The sequence below is a fragment of the Gouania willdenowi genome, chromosome 5 (genome assembly GCF_900634775.1).
Source record: "Gouania willdenowi chromosome 5, fGouWil2.1, whole genome shotgun sequence".
Lineage (NCBI taxonomy): Eukaryota > Metazoa > Chordata > Actinopteri > Blenniiformes > Gobiesocidae > Gouania > Gouania willdenowi.
In genome coordinates, this window is record NC_041048.1 from 14,729,499 (window position 1) to 14,745,103 (window position 15,605).

Here is a 15,605-nt window from a genome sequence, read left to right on the forward strand (position 1 = left end):
GCCTGAACGAGCCGGCAGCCCCTGCTTTGGAGAAAGTTGATACTGCACCTGCAATCTGTGAAATCTGTCCAACCCTGCGAAATTTAAGAACAGTAATGGCAAGACTGTGGACAAGTGTGCATGCAGCTACTTGACTAGTTCAAAGATGAGAACTTTGAATACATTACATTTGAAATTTGTAGTTATTCATTTATAGGGGCAGTATTATAAAAATATTAACTTTATAATTTTTTTTGCTATAGTGATATACATTTTTTTAGCCTCATTCAGAGGGCCAAAGTTGACAAAGTTCTGTTTCCTCCCTTCCTTGCTATTTTACATTTTGTAAAAGCTCAGCTCCAGATGGGTAAGTTGGATTTTTCCCCCAATAATACGTCATAAAGTGGAAATGCCTCCTCCTGACAATCCTCTCTCCTCCTCCCTTATAATAATGTGAGCTCCTCCCTCTCAAATTACCTCACAGGTAAAACAAACACTGGTTTAATATAGAATATACATTATACTTTATTGTCATAAGTAAAGCTACAGTACATACACAAAATGTGTTATCTGCATTTAACCCCTCCCTGAGGAGCAGTGGGCAGCCACAATGTAGCAGCAGGGGAGCAGTTTTGGCTGAAAACAATAACAAGAGTGTGTGGATAGCAAAAGACAATCGCTATGTGATCAGCTGTGGTGTAGAGTCATCGTCAACAGACGCACCCACTCATGAATATGCACGAAGGCCCCAAAACGGCCTGTTTTTAGAAGCCTCATGAAAGTGACTTTTCAGATGGCTAAAGCAGGTGAGTTTGGGAAAATAAACCTCTAATACTATATTGTTGGGGTTCTTCTAACAAATGGAGATGGGTGAAAAATAGCACAACACTGGACCTTTACATTTATTAATCACTTGCATATGTAAGTGTTTTATAACACATTTTACAAAACACTAATTGTTCTATTAAAGCTAATGCCATAGCTTTAGTACACCTGTAGGCCTCTTTAAGCATTGCCTTTATCTTCCAGATACCTGCTCTTCTTGGTTCCCTGCCAAAACCTATGACTCACAGGAGACTGAGTGACCTACTTTTAGTGTCTTCATGGAGTGCCAGAATATATTTTTTTTTTCAAGACAATACAGTGGGTAAATATAAGTCAATTAAAATGTGCGTAAAGTACACATTTTTGGACTGCCTAAAGCCTGTGTCAGCATTGTAGGCACCGTAGAGGGATCCTTTTATTATCACAAGCTGAAAATATATAAAGTGAACTATTCAGATTTGGGATCTCATTAAAAACAAACCATGTTTGAAGCAGCACTGGCCCTCACCCAAATGATCTGAAAATATAACTCGTTTTAGGTTCTTTTGCAGTCTACTGGGAATTCCTTCTCTGTTTCCTCAGTTTAACATTTTTCTCCGGATATCCTCCTGATTACAATATTTGGTCATGAATCAGATTTTTAGGTTTTCAATGTTTGCCAATTACTTTCATTTATATTCTTGACTCATTCAATTTAAATGAGAAGGCAAAATTTTGGACTTATGGTAGTGTAAGTACAATATGTCAGAAGCTTCTGGCTAAAAATAGTTTACAAACTCCCCCACCCCCTCTGTAAGAATTGCTTTGAATCTGTCAACTCCGTTTCCTCCACTAGTTTCCCTTGGTTCTCTCTCTGGCTCTCATTCTCTTTTACACATACACACACGAGGGGTGGGTATTTCCAAAGATTTTACCATACATATTTCGATAGGACACATAACCCCGATATTATATTGCAATATCATGATTCGTCCCTCCAGGAATTAGCGATTTTCCGATCGCAACTATTAATGCAAATTCAGCCAATCCTTGCAAATTCTGCGCAGCCATAATTATGTTCAATCACTTCAACATTTTCACAATTTTGACAAATCTAACTACGAAAGTGTATCACAACAGCCATTACAACTCCACGGACAGGTGTTGTGACAAATTCTGTGACCAAACTACATGTTGTATCCGGTCGAGTTGGTGGCACAACGTGGACGAAGTCTGCCTTGTGTCAGCAACCAAAGACGGCAGCTGATGGTGACTCCACCAGAGCGATCTTAATCACCATTTAGTCAGGTCACAGACTTTGTCACAACAGCCAGTGTGACTCTGCTGCTCAAATTGAACTGATTATGCAAAGTTGTGGAAAAAATAAAGCCTTCAAATATTGAAAGTTTTGCAGCATTTTTTTTTTTGAAAAATCTGCCACAAAATCAAGCATTTTACGCTGCAACGATCACACAAATTGGCCGAAATCCTGGAGGATTGCAAATAACTATAATCTGACATGATTTAAGAAATAGTGCAGTTTACAATAAAAGTTGTTTGATATACTGTATCTATACAAGTAATGGAAAAAATAGGACAGAACGGTGGGTTTGAAAGTGTCCATAACAATTTATCTTAACTGCATGCACACTGTTTTTGCATGAACACACTGTGAGAAACTAGCTGCACTCTTTTTGTTTATGCTCTTCCCTTAGCTGATTTGGCAAAAGACGGAATCCCAATGGGCATCCCCAGTGTTGAATGAAGGCATTATTAGACCTGGCAGACTGAGACACTGTAAATCTTCAAAGTAATTTCTGTTATTGTCTGCTACATGCATCACAGTGGTTGAGTGACAGATTGTCATCTCCCCATTTCCAGCATGTTGCCAACTAATAATAATAATGCATCAGTTTTATATAGCGCTTTATCATAGACACTCAAAGTCGCTTTACAGAATTAAGGCATTATTCTTACACTCCACACTTAGTGGTGGTAAACTACTATTGTAGCCACAGCTGCCCTGGGGCAGACTGACGGAAGCGAGGCTGCCATAGTGTGCCATCGGCCCCTCCGACCACCACCAACACTCACTCACACACTACATTCATACTAGGCAATGTAGGTGAAGTGCCTTGCCCAAGGGCACAATGACAGATACCACTGGGTGACTGCCACCCCACTGTGGCACCTGGAATTCTCAGTGGTCTCCCATCCAACTACTAACCAGGCCCAGACCTGCTTAGCTTCCGAGATCTAACGGGATCGGGCAATGACAGGCTGGTATGGCCAACAGGCTGGTATGGCCAACTGAACGTTTCAAATAACCAATTTCTTATTTAAAGGCTACCTGTACTAGTCATGGTACCGGTCCGTGGACTATATTTTATTAAGTGTTAAAGTACATATTAAGTTTCAAAAAAAACGTTTTTCATTTTGTTTTTATGGATATTCTAGTAATATTATTTTGAAAAATTGTCACTTCTGCTGTTGCTCTTATCTTTTCCACTTGGCTGCATTTGATTGTACAAGTGCTTCTCAAACCTTTTCTGTTATGCCCCCCTTGAAGTATAAAAAAATGTTAATTTTTTAAGACAAAAAAAAAAAAAAAAACTTTCTACTCCTGGCTGCTCGAAAAGGACTTTTAAAGAAAGTTATCCAACTTAAACCTCTACTGTTATATATGACCTTTTGATAGAGCTTACAGTTAAGATCCATCACGGGTACCAATTATAGTTTGTTCTAACACTGCTGATCTGACCAAGACATACTGTACCTCCTTGTCAGTATAATTTTTTAATGCACATTTTCATCTAATGAGTATCAGAACTACTTTTAGGATTACTTTAGTTGTTTGCAAAAATATCAACTGTTTTTGTTGTGTTTGGACTTTCTACTCCAGTGTCTACATAAGAAACTGAGTACAGGAGCAAGGTGTGATGCCTAGCTTACAGATTGCATACCTCAAAAAAGAAAACATGGTCTGATCAAAGGCCCAGGCAAGGATCGCTGAGAATGTTGAGCTGGGTTTAGCTTGGAAAAAAGACACTGCTCTTCAGCAAATGGAATTTCCACTTTAATCGTTAATTGCTGTGTTTTTAGTTGTGTTGTTTTTCAGTGATGCAGAAATGAGTCGTGCAGTTGAATGTGTTGTCTCTGCTGCTCTTTTCTTTTCTGCAAAGCTTGGCGTCTTTGATATGTCAGTTTTGTTTCCGAGTGCCGCCTTCGCCTTGACAGGATAGGCCCCTGGTCTCGCAACCTCCTGGAAAACCCCCACGGCATGTCTGGCCCAGGGTGTTTGTTCAGTCATTTATTAAGCTTCCTCAAAAAGGCTGCCATGCCTGTGAGCTTTTAGTTTACATTTTCTTAATGAGATGCAAAAGGGAAAGCCACATTTGGCATCAAAACCTCAGCACTTGAAAGCTTCTGGTATGTACTACAAGGGCTTTGAGAGAGACAGTGTTTTAACTTTATTGGCTTGATTTGTAATTTAACACACTAAACCTACACCAGTAGTGTGGTTTACTGGTGCCTATTCAGGGTAATATTTTCTGCCTTCCTCCCAAGGTCAAGTAGGTTATGCTTCAGAAACCCCTGGACTCTCTAAGGATAAGAAAGTACAGAAGACGAGAATGTTGCAAGGTTTGCCAATTCAACAATTTACCAGGACCATGTTAGTGGCCTACAAAGCCAGATCCTTCTACCACTCTAATGTAAAAGCATGCCAGGTTAACCCCAGGTTTATGCATACCTCACTGATGTCAGTAAGCACGTGCCTCTACTACCATCACATAGGTAGGTTGAGGTTTTCAAGGATAATTAACAATAAGGCAACAGAGAACACTTGTCAGGTGGAAGAAGAAACAAACTAGGAAGTAACAGTTAATCCATTTATGTGAAGGTCCGTGTTGCAGCACTTGGGTGTGCTAGATTTATTTATGCTATGATGTCATTGCTTACACATGGAAGTGAGGGCACTAGAACGGTTTGTTTTTATAATGCTGATGACCCCTCTAAGTCATTCTAGGTCAGCATAGTGTGAAGTTATTTAAAGTTCAGGGTGGATATGTTTTCATCTTTATCTAATAGACTGTTTGTGTGCTCTTTGAATGAGAAAATTCATCTCTGACCAAAATAAATATAGTTGAAAGGAAAATAAATATTAATCATGTCTGATTTTTGTTATTTAGTCATCAGGAATAAGTGTCTGTTTAAACCTCTGCATTTATATTGTCGGTTTCCCAATAATTTTTGCCATGTAATTAGGGATGTAATGATTCACTCAACTCCCGATACGATTCGATTCACGATACTGGGTTCACGATACGATTCTCTCACGATTTATTTTACAAAATGGGACTGTAGACAAATTTTTTTTTTGGGAAAAAAAACTAGAAAATGCTGTACTATTTTCCTTTTATTTTTCATTGTCAAAATAATTCCTTGATAAACTATTCAAAACAATGCAATTTAACTAAAAATAAATTTTGAATGAAATAAATAAAGGAATAATACAAATGAAAATGAAGCCTATTAATTTAAATTCTGGTTCTATAATAAACAATGCAAAACTGCATAATAGTTCTTTTTCTTTTAAAAGTGCAACTGAAAATGTATTTTGTGCCTTAACAATTGGACTTTAAAAAAAAAAAAAAAAAAAACGATTGCACTGATTTACGTCATATTTGTTTGGACCAGCAGAGGGCGCTGGTAACACAGTGGTCGGTTGGCATGCAGATATCTTGCAGTGAAGAAGAGATGCTATGCTAGCAGACAGAGCTAATAGAAAAACGTGACTTTTACAGATATACAAGTAATATTACATATATTCTTTCGGTGCTAAAGGGGCAATGAATCATTTATTAACATATTTAAGAGTAGAACGCAGCCAGAAAGAAAGTATTAGCAGACTCCGCCCGCCGCCTACACTTGTGGATACCTCTGCTGGTTAAAAAAAGTACTGCGATTCAATTTTCAGAAAATCGATATCAACCGTGATACCTATGAATCAATTTTTAACTGCCTTACAATTAATCGTTACATCCCTACATGTAATTGCTTACCTTTAAAAGCAGTGGTGAAGCTGAGCATTTTTTTAATGTATTTATTTAAATCTTTGCAAAATCATTGCGAACACTTTAACTATAGATTTATCATCCTTGTCTGTTTGCCACAGTTATTCCTTCATAAGTCTCGTATATACACTTACCAATCATGATTGGGATTGTGACGTGCTGAAAGGTAATTCCATTCGGATTGGCAGGAAGCAAGGGAAATCATGCATTTCAGAATATCCAAAAAATGTAATTATTTCTAAAATAAGCTACAACAATACTTTTAAATTACCATGAATACATTCCACAGAGTGCATTTACTGCTGCAGAATGAAATCACTGAGCAGCATTGGATGTCATTTTGTATTTGACAAAAACAATTGATAAGTTTTTACCTGCCCCCTGTAAGCAACTGAGACTTTCTTTTATTTTAATGAGCCTCTTCATTTTGATGTCGGGCAAAATATCAAATGTTTAGTTCAGATAATTGATTTTTTCATTTTTCTCTGTTTGGATAGAATGGAATAGGACTCAAATATTAGTTTATTTTAAAATGTAATAATGCCAGCATTAGTATACAGTGTGCAAAAGTATAATGATTTTGTGTATAGGATGTGGTTTAGAAACACCTTGGGGATGGTAGATAGATGAGAGATAATGAAGTCACATGTGGCAGGAATGTATAATAAGACAACATGGAATGGCAAATATTGGAAAAAGTAGTTTTGCTTTTGTCTCTCACAAGCTGCAGTCAAAACGGTGCAGTCAAACTCCTTTTATTCTTTATTTTCTTCTTTTGGTTTATTTCTGTTGTCCAACCTTAGGTGGGTTTTGAAATTCTGGATCTAAAAGTCCTGAAATTAGTCCTAATTTCATTTTCTTGTTTCATTGTGCAACAATTGAATTCTGATAGGAAATGCCTTTCTGATTCCATGCAAAACAAAAGATGTACTCTCATGCTTGTACATGTTTGATCTCTATTGGTCAACATTGTCGTTCAGGTCAGGAGCTCATAGTATTTTTGCTCCCTGCCTTTTTCTCTTGTAGTGACTCATGTTGCAGCACACATGATGCACCACTTTCATCATGAGTCATTTAAAACAAAAGCACCTGATCGGACAAGAAGAAAACAAATCACTCACTTAAATTTTTTTTATCCATGAAGCTTTGCTCCCAATTTTGGAAGCAACATTACAATCATTTGCTAATATGGTTGGTTTTGTTGTGAAACTTCTTTAAATTACTCAGAAGGTATAATGCTTTATTACCCAATTTTTGTTTAGTTGTTTGGTTCAGCCATGCAGCTGTAAGTCTAAATAAGATCATTTTCTTCTTCCTTATTTATTTCAAACCTATTTTAAAGGGCCTTCTGCATAAAGCTTCAAAATGACTTGACTGAGCCTAGCCATTTCAAGAATTGCGTTTGTTTTCCCATTTAATTTTTATTTTGTAATGTGAAATGTTTAATCAATTAATCTATGCATCTGAACATTTTTTAGAAAATAGTTTCTTTGCCAAGTAATTATAAAGTGATGATCTGCAGAAATGAATGCTAAATTGTAGAAATGTCATTTTAAAACAAAACAAAAAAAGAAAAATCCACATCAAAGTAGCCTTTTGTTTTCACAAATCATGCCTCTTCCTTAATTTTGATACATCTTTGTCATGGGGGTAAAATGTGGATTTTTGCTTCTTCTTTTTTCTCAAAGAAATCTCTTTCCTGCATATAAATGTGGTTGATAAATATATATTTAAATTGAGTGCTGTGTTTTGAGCTCTTTCAGGTGAGGGGCTTTGCATGTGTCTGTATGTGCACGTGTATGACCCCTTTAAGAAGCCAGTGCTTGTTTGCTGGCTGTGTCTGGGGCCTAAAGAGAAGCTTGTTCTGTCAGATGAGTGAAGCTCTACAGAAGCAGCCGCTGGGAGTTCTGTTTCATCTCCTTTCTTGTTGCTCTGGAGCAGACATGCAAATCCGCTGTAATGAGCGCAGCCTGTGTGGTGGAGGCAGTGGTGAGGGGCTTTAGGAGAGAAGAGAAAGGGTATGAACTCAGGAATTTAAGCTCGAGAAAGGGAACGTGGAGGAATCTGGTAAAATGCAGAAACCTTTCATAGTGCCGTTAGGATGGGGTTATGGCAGGGTCTCGTTATTTAAGTGGGCCAAAACCTTCTCCCTTAGATCAAACCTTCATTAGCTTGCTGTTATTGCTATTATTATAAACTTTAACTTACCGTACTGTTAAAAGACATGAGAGAAAATGCACGAAAATTTTTAGGTTTATACTATTTACAACCAAAACATAGACGTAAAAAACCTGCTACACCTCAGTTGGCATGAGATTTTTTTAAAAACCAGACTTAAAATCTTTTTGCAGAGATTTGTATAATAGTAAATTTTTGTGAGTATACAAATGTGTTCATTACATATGATGTTTTAAATTGAGATGATAGCTTTCCTATGTCTGCACCCTAATGTTATGCAAGTATGTTAGCATTGATTGAAGTGCATGAGGGATACTTATAGTTGTTAAAGGGTGTCTTAACATTGAATTCACTTATTTGTAGAGAAATATATATCAAATATAGGGTGGTTAACCATTCTTTGTCAAATAATGTTAGAATCTTAACTTTTAATGAGCTCAGCTGATCAGTTAGATATTAACATAACCTTTTATACCTTTTCATTTTAATTATGGTAGGCTTTAACTACATTATCACAATTGTTGGGCTGTTTTCCACAAAAAGTAAGTATTCAAAGACTGAAACAAGATAGGTGGACTCTTTATTGCCATATGATTAGACACTTGGTAGGTTTCTATAACATTGTTATACGTGGTACTGGATTGGGTAATATTTGTTTAAAAACTGATGAGAGGCGATGGGAAAACAGATATTTTTCTGTGTTAATCAGTTGTTGTTTTTTTTGCTAATTGAAAAGTTGGGGACTTGGGGTAGGAACAAGGCTATAAAAAACCCCAAATGATTATTTTAACAATTTATTATTCTATTTGTCGGCTGTATATGTTGTAGCATCCTAGCTCACATAAAGTACATGGCTTGGAGTTTGTACCAGACTGTTAGACTAACACAGAGAGACAGCCAATCCAAATCACACATCTATTCACCTCCAACCAAAAAAAAAAATAATTCTAATATGAAACGTTTCCCCTATCGCTCTTTCGACACACAGCTTCACCTTCTAAAAAATTGCACATATAATTTCACAACAGCCCAGCATCATCTGCTGCATGCTGTCAGATTGATGCTTCTTCACACTGAGGGGACTTGCTGTATTTCTGACCAGTTGAGCTGTTAGAGTGGGCAGGGAAATTTCTCAAATTTCCTTCTGGTGTCTTTGAAAATAAATGGCCTTTTTATAATGACGTTCTGATTGGTCGGGGTTGCTCTTTCTAGTTCTAAGTGTGTAGGTTGAAATCAGTCCACAATGACTAAAGGTTATTTCAACATCACATGTTTCCTGCTTAGAGGCAAAGGTCAAAGTTTCCTAGTCAGGGCTCTATTTATTCATTATGCACCCTATACATTGTTTTTGTCGACAATGACGTCGAAACACTACTAGATCACTGTGGAAATTTTGTCTGCGTGCAACATGGGACTTTACTGTACTGGAGAATTATTTACACCATTGAAACTGCTCAATCTTGGACCACAAGTTGGATTTCTTATCCAGTCCTTCTAGAATCTTTGCTTTTTTTAGTCATTGTGAGGGAAAAAAAACACAAACTTTTTAAATATTGTGTTCAATGGAAATGCAAAGACTTTTTGTGAGAAATGCAGAGTTTTGGAAAATTGTTACTATTTGTACAAGTAATGTAATTTCTAGGTCACACATAAGCATTTAGCCGCATCATGTGTTTTTATTCACAATGTCTGCTACTGAATAGTGAGAAATTGTGGGAATTTAGAAGAATTGCATGGCACTGCATTGTTTTTGATTTTCTTGACTTTATTGTGGTTTCTCCGCATCGTATAGAAATGTTTTCTGATATTTCTGACTTCTTGTTATTCAACACTAGTAACAGAATTAGTGTTTATTCAAAAGCTCTTAATCTCTGCCATCAAAAGCAATGTCTTACTTTCTTTCATTTATCTTCATTTCTTGTCTCATCAGCAAAGCGTTGAAAGCCAGAAACCAGTTGACTTACTGCTCAACTCGTATGTTTTTCTTATGTGGTAGATCCTCTGGTTTTGTGATGACATATTGTGGTTCTTGTAAAGCAGTAACCTTCCAGTGATGATAAATCCATGTCTTAGCTTTGAGTTCTTTTTTTTTTCCTTCTTCACTGCAGAGCTTAAACACACAATAACTGCTGCTATCGACACTTAAATCACACCCAAATAAATAAATAGTAACATTGTCTCCAGGAAACCAAATTAATTGAAATTATGTGGAACGAAGCAGGGACCTAAGGACAGGTACAGACACCAGCAGCTGTCTGTTTAAACAAATTCCTGGACAGCTATTATTTCTACTGAGGCCGCAGACAGCTTTGGTTTTATGTTTTAATTCCACCACTGGCGTCTTAATCGCTGTCAAGTGTTTATAAAAACAGTTATTTCAAGTTTACTTTAAACTATCAACTAGCAAGTTGCACACTATTTTGTGCATCATTAAGGTAACGTGTTGAAATAGCTAACGGTCTAATCAAAGCTGTGAAATGTTGTCATTGGATACAATCAAATCACAAATGATCACCCATTAATGGGTATTGGACCATGCTGTCACGTTTGTTTAACCATACTGAACTGTTGTTACATTGAAATCTTATGTAACTGTAGATTTTAAACATGTTTTAGATGATAAAGAAATGACTAAGATGAATGAATAAATAGAAAAAGAAAACTCACTTCTTAAGGTGTTAGTACATGTGGCTGCAGCCTAACGCAGTTAATTCAATGAACAAGATATGGTACACACCTCTATATTTTTTATTCCTGCTGATTGGCTGTTGGAAGACAAATGCTTTGTGTAGAGATGCATTGCACATTTAAATCTTTCTCTTGCTCTGTTTTTCTCTATCTCACCAAAATTACAATAAGATAAGTCTGCATTTGTTTTGGCAGTTAAAATATTATGCATCATGCCTTTATATATAAAAAAGAATTGCTTTGCCTATCTAATCAGCATGGAGTAAATAACATTTGTTTGGACTATAATTTCTTGTCTTTATATTTCCTTAACACAATCAAGACTTTGTATTGGGGTGTAAGAAGGAAATCAGTTCAGTGATTTATCGCAATATTTCACCGCATGATTATCGTGTTGATACAAAAAATGTCCAAATAATGTTTTTTAACTAAAAGACATTTTATTGCACTAACATGCATAGCACGTAAGCGCACGGTCACTAGGTGTTAGTGAACCATATAAAACCTTGTTAAACTACCTCTCTCCTCAATGCATTTTAGCTTGGAAGTTGATTGCACTTTATTTTCATAAAACATACTGGGCACTTTTCAATATTTACATATGTGGTTACTTTTTATTTTATTTTATTTTATTACAGAATTTAACAACATCACAATCAGAATATGATCGAGAAGCAAAAGTTTGATAAACATACCGCTTGGTTTTGATATTGGTACTTGAGTACTAGTTAATTACCATTTATTAAAAAAATAAATAAATTATATTTCATACCATTTTATCCTTAAAGGTTAAAGGTACAATTTATAATTATTGATATTGCGTTGTATATCATTGTTTAGTATTGGAATATTGTATTGTAACAAATAAATTGTCAAACGTATCGTCAGATTCCTGGCAATTCACCCCTCCTTTGTATATATTGCTTTAGAAATATGACCGCAAATTCTTTGTACTTAAAGTAAAGAACACAATTTCACATTTATACAAATTTTAACAACACAAACTATGGAAATAATCATGTATTCTATTTTATAACATGTTTACAATATGGCAGAAAAATTAGATCTTTCATCACTGACCCATACTGTAATTTGGTCAATCAAGTAAAATAGCAGGCTACTGTAAATTACATTTCTAAACTGCTCAATGACCCTTGGAAAATGGCATATTGACTTGATTTATACTGTCTATTTATTAGTAAGTTTCAAAGTACTTTACAATATTAGCCACATTCACCCATTGAGACACGAACAGTGACAGAACTACCATACGAGGCACTTATCTACCACTGACAGCATTTAGAAATCATTGTCTTGCCCAATAATACTTTGACACAGAGATGTACATATAGTCTTTAAATCAGGCTTACTTCCAACCACTTAATTAAAAGACGACACCTTTACAACTTCCGTTGACTTTATTCTGTTATATATACATTTTATGTAATAATGCTTTAAAAAGAACCCTAACATATAGAAAATGACTGATCCAAGACTTTTAAACCCACTACTACCGCTACATTTACTGTGGTGTTGTGTAATATTAATACAGGATGCTTTATAGCAGGGGTGTCCAGTCTTTTTTCACCAAGGGCCGCATATGAAAAATACACCAACAGCAGGGCCACTTACTCAAGGTAAGGCATATAGTGCCTGGTTTATTTAAGTAAACAAAATCAATAAGCTACAACACTGCTTTCAGGAATGGGATTTCTATTATTTTTAGAACAAATTTTTTTTGGCAGTTCATTCTCAAAACAGCTGCCTCTGATTACTTCTGGATGGTGGTCCCCTTTAATAGACCTGTATGAGGAAGGGGTGGAGATAGAAAATACATTTTATCATATATATTTCAGGTTTGTTATGCAAATAAGTTTGGAATGTTAACAGATCAACTAATATTTGTTTTAAAAATACTATCAACATAAAATTGATACCAACTGAAAATGTTAAAAATGAAAATTTGTAGCCTATATTAACAATATACACAGTCTCCTGAAAAGGAATCCAATAGATACAATGTTTTTATGATCTTTCATATTTTGTCTTTCTAATAAAAAGTGCAATTAACAATCTGCAGTCATTCTTGGAAGTATTTTTTAATAGGAATCAAATGAACAAACTAAAATGTGTTGTAAATTTCAACATTTATTTTCATTTTAATTTATTTTTTTTAAAAATTCCAGTAATTCTTATCTTAGTGTCTTGAATACAAATCAAACAAAAAACTAAAATATTTTATCATCCTTAATTATTTGCGTAATTGATACATGTCATGAGGAAAAAAATGAGCTCGCCGTAGACTATTTTTTTGGCCCATGTTTTTCAAACATAGACTGTCAAAATACGGCTGGGCGGCTCACTGCTGCAGCCAAGTTTCATGCTTGGGCCATAGTCCAGTATATTATTGGAACTTCCTGCGGGCCAATTAAAAATGAATAGCGGGCCACAATTGGTCTGCGGACCATAGATTGGACACCACTGCTTTATAACATTTATTATGCAACCAGGGCACAGATGAGGGCCTCTAAGGAATGTGCCTTTAACTCTCATTCATTGCTTGCATTTATTGCCTGTGAAGCTTTTTTCTGGTTTTCAATTGGCAACATCTTTACATTTATATACAGTAGGTGTTGGATGTTAAAAGCCTCATCTTTAGAGAGTGGTTGAGTGAACATGTTGCATTCTATTACTGGCCTGTGTGATTATCAGCCCGTAGCTTAGGAAGCACTAACAGATGAGAAAGCCACTACACAGAGTACAGAGAACCACTGCAATTAGAGAATACCTTGTACAGTTTATTGATGTCAAGGACTCTAGCTGTCAGGCAGTACACTTTTTAATATGTCGCTAATCAATTTTGGGAGATTGCATATAGGTTAAAAAGCAAAATAGTTTGAAGTAGAAATTCAACTCCAGTGAATTCCTAAATTATTACAATTTTGGGCATTACATAAGAAGAATGAATGTAAGGCAGAAGCACAAATACAAGGCTGGATTCACTCACAAGGTAAATCAACTCACATTTTTAGCTTTAAAGAATGCTCTTTGTTGGTCTGCTCTCACTGGACCAATGTGTGCTGAGTGCTGACTTACTGAAAAATCCACACACAGAGCGCTCCGTCATTTTGACCTCATCCTTAAATTTAAATGAAATAAATAGTGGTGGAAAATACATTGTGATTGTAAAAATTGCTTGGAAGATAGGTGATGATCTCAGTTTCTGATAAACAAGAGTGTTCTGAATGATTTTGTCAACAGTTTTATTTCTTTACATTGAAGCACTTCCGTGAGCCTCTGAGGTTTAAAGGGCTGTAATAATAGAATTATTTGATTGAATCAACATTGTCTGAAAAGCAGAGGTGAAAGTAATTGATTACAAGTACTCACGTTAATGTAATTAAGTTGCTTTTATTGGTACTTTTACTTTTTTGAGTATATTTCTAATTTGGTAATTTTACTTGTACTTAAGTATGTTTTAAAAGAAGTAATTTGTTACATTTCTACACCCAACTATTACTAAATAGATTATGTTTTGTTTTAGAATGATCAACGGACATTGTGAAACTACAAAAAATGAAATGACCAGACAAACAATCAAATGCATCACATCCCTAACGACCAACCAAAATAAACCTTTTTAAGTTTATACATGAGATGTTTACTGTATGCAAGGGAACTGTGGTAAGATTTATGACCAAAAATTAACTTGGTGGTGAAAGTAACTTTTACTTTTACTACTATTTCATTGAGCTACTTTTTACTTGTACTTGAGTATTTTATGTATGACTTACTTGTACATGTACTGGAGTCCAATTTCAATCACGTAACAGTACTTCTACTTGAATAAGATATATCAGTACTCTTTACACCTCTCCTGAAAAGTATATAGTTTTTTTAATAATTGAGGACAGGTAGTTTAAATAATTAATTCTGACTGGACCCCTCGTCATACACTTAAGAATGTGGATTTATTTACATTTTTATTTTTTAAATACCCATGTCTATATTCAACACAGTGCACATGTGCATAGTGCCTCAAGATTACCACATCAAGCTACCAGTGCCTTAAGTAGTCTATTTGTGATTCAGCAGCACAATCTTTCTGGCTTCCCAGCCTGGCATGAATTCAACCTCGTGGGGAAGGGAGGCGTGGTGTGTTGATACGCGCCCCCAGGCAATAAAACTGGGGTAATTGGGTTCACATGGTCAATGTCAGTGCACCCCAGCACCTCCTAAACAAAAAGCCACCTCCCAGGCAAGCTGTTTAGGATGGAGATTCAATCCCCACCTGGTCACCACTTAAAAGGCTTTTCGTTAATTTGAAACGTATCTGTGGGGTTGACATGCAGGTTAAACAATTAAAGTAAGGGCCTTTTGCCTGTCTTCTCTTTTTTTCATCCAGTTTCATTTCTATGACAGTGAATGGGTTTCCCGCTATGTGTATTCAGCCAAACGACTATCCCACGTCAACGTGAATGCCTTCCTAATAGCTTTAGTTTCTGACATAGCAAACAGTTCGCCGGAAACCTTTACTCCTACAATTTTCTTTTTGGTTTACCATCACTGAGCAGCTCCGTTGGTCCCACAGAATCTTTACACTCTGATTCCGTTAGAGCCAAGCCAGCTTTCCGCCTGTCTGTACCAGCATATTGTGTTTCACTTTGCATATTTATATGATTCCCTTTTATTTAGCACCAACTAATGAGGCAGAGGTGTCTTTTCAGGATGTGACAGATTTAAAAGATCTCAATTTTTAGGGTAGGGGTCTTAGCAATTATTTGTTGACAACTCTCTCTGCTCAGCGTTTAACTGCCCCACAGGCAGAGTTGTGCTCCCTACCAATTGGCAGAATAATTATAGACTTGAGTTGTTCAACCA

General features: G+C 36.0%; 1 protein-coding gene and 1 pseudogene across 2 annotated transcripts in view; one reads left to right on the forward strand and one right to left on the reverse strand.

Moving 5' to 3' along the window:
* foxj3 (forkhead box J3) overlaps nucleotides 1-15,605 on the forward strand; it is a 100,446-nt gene that overhangs the window by 7,201 nt on the left and 77,640 nt on the right. The window lies entirely within an intron of this gene.
* LOC114464121 (uncharacterized) lies at nucleotides 2,963-3,081 on the reverse strand (annotated as a pseudogene).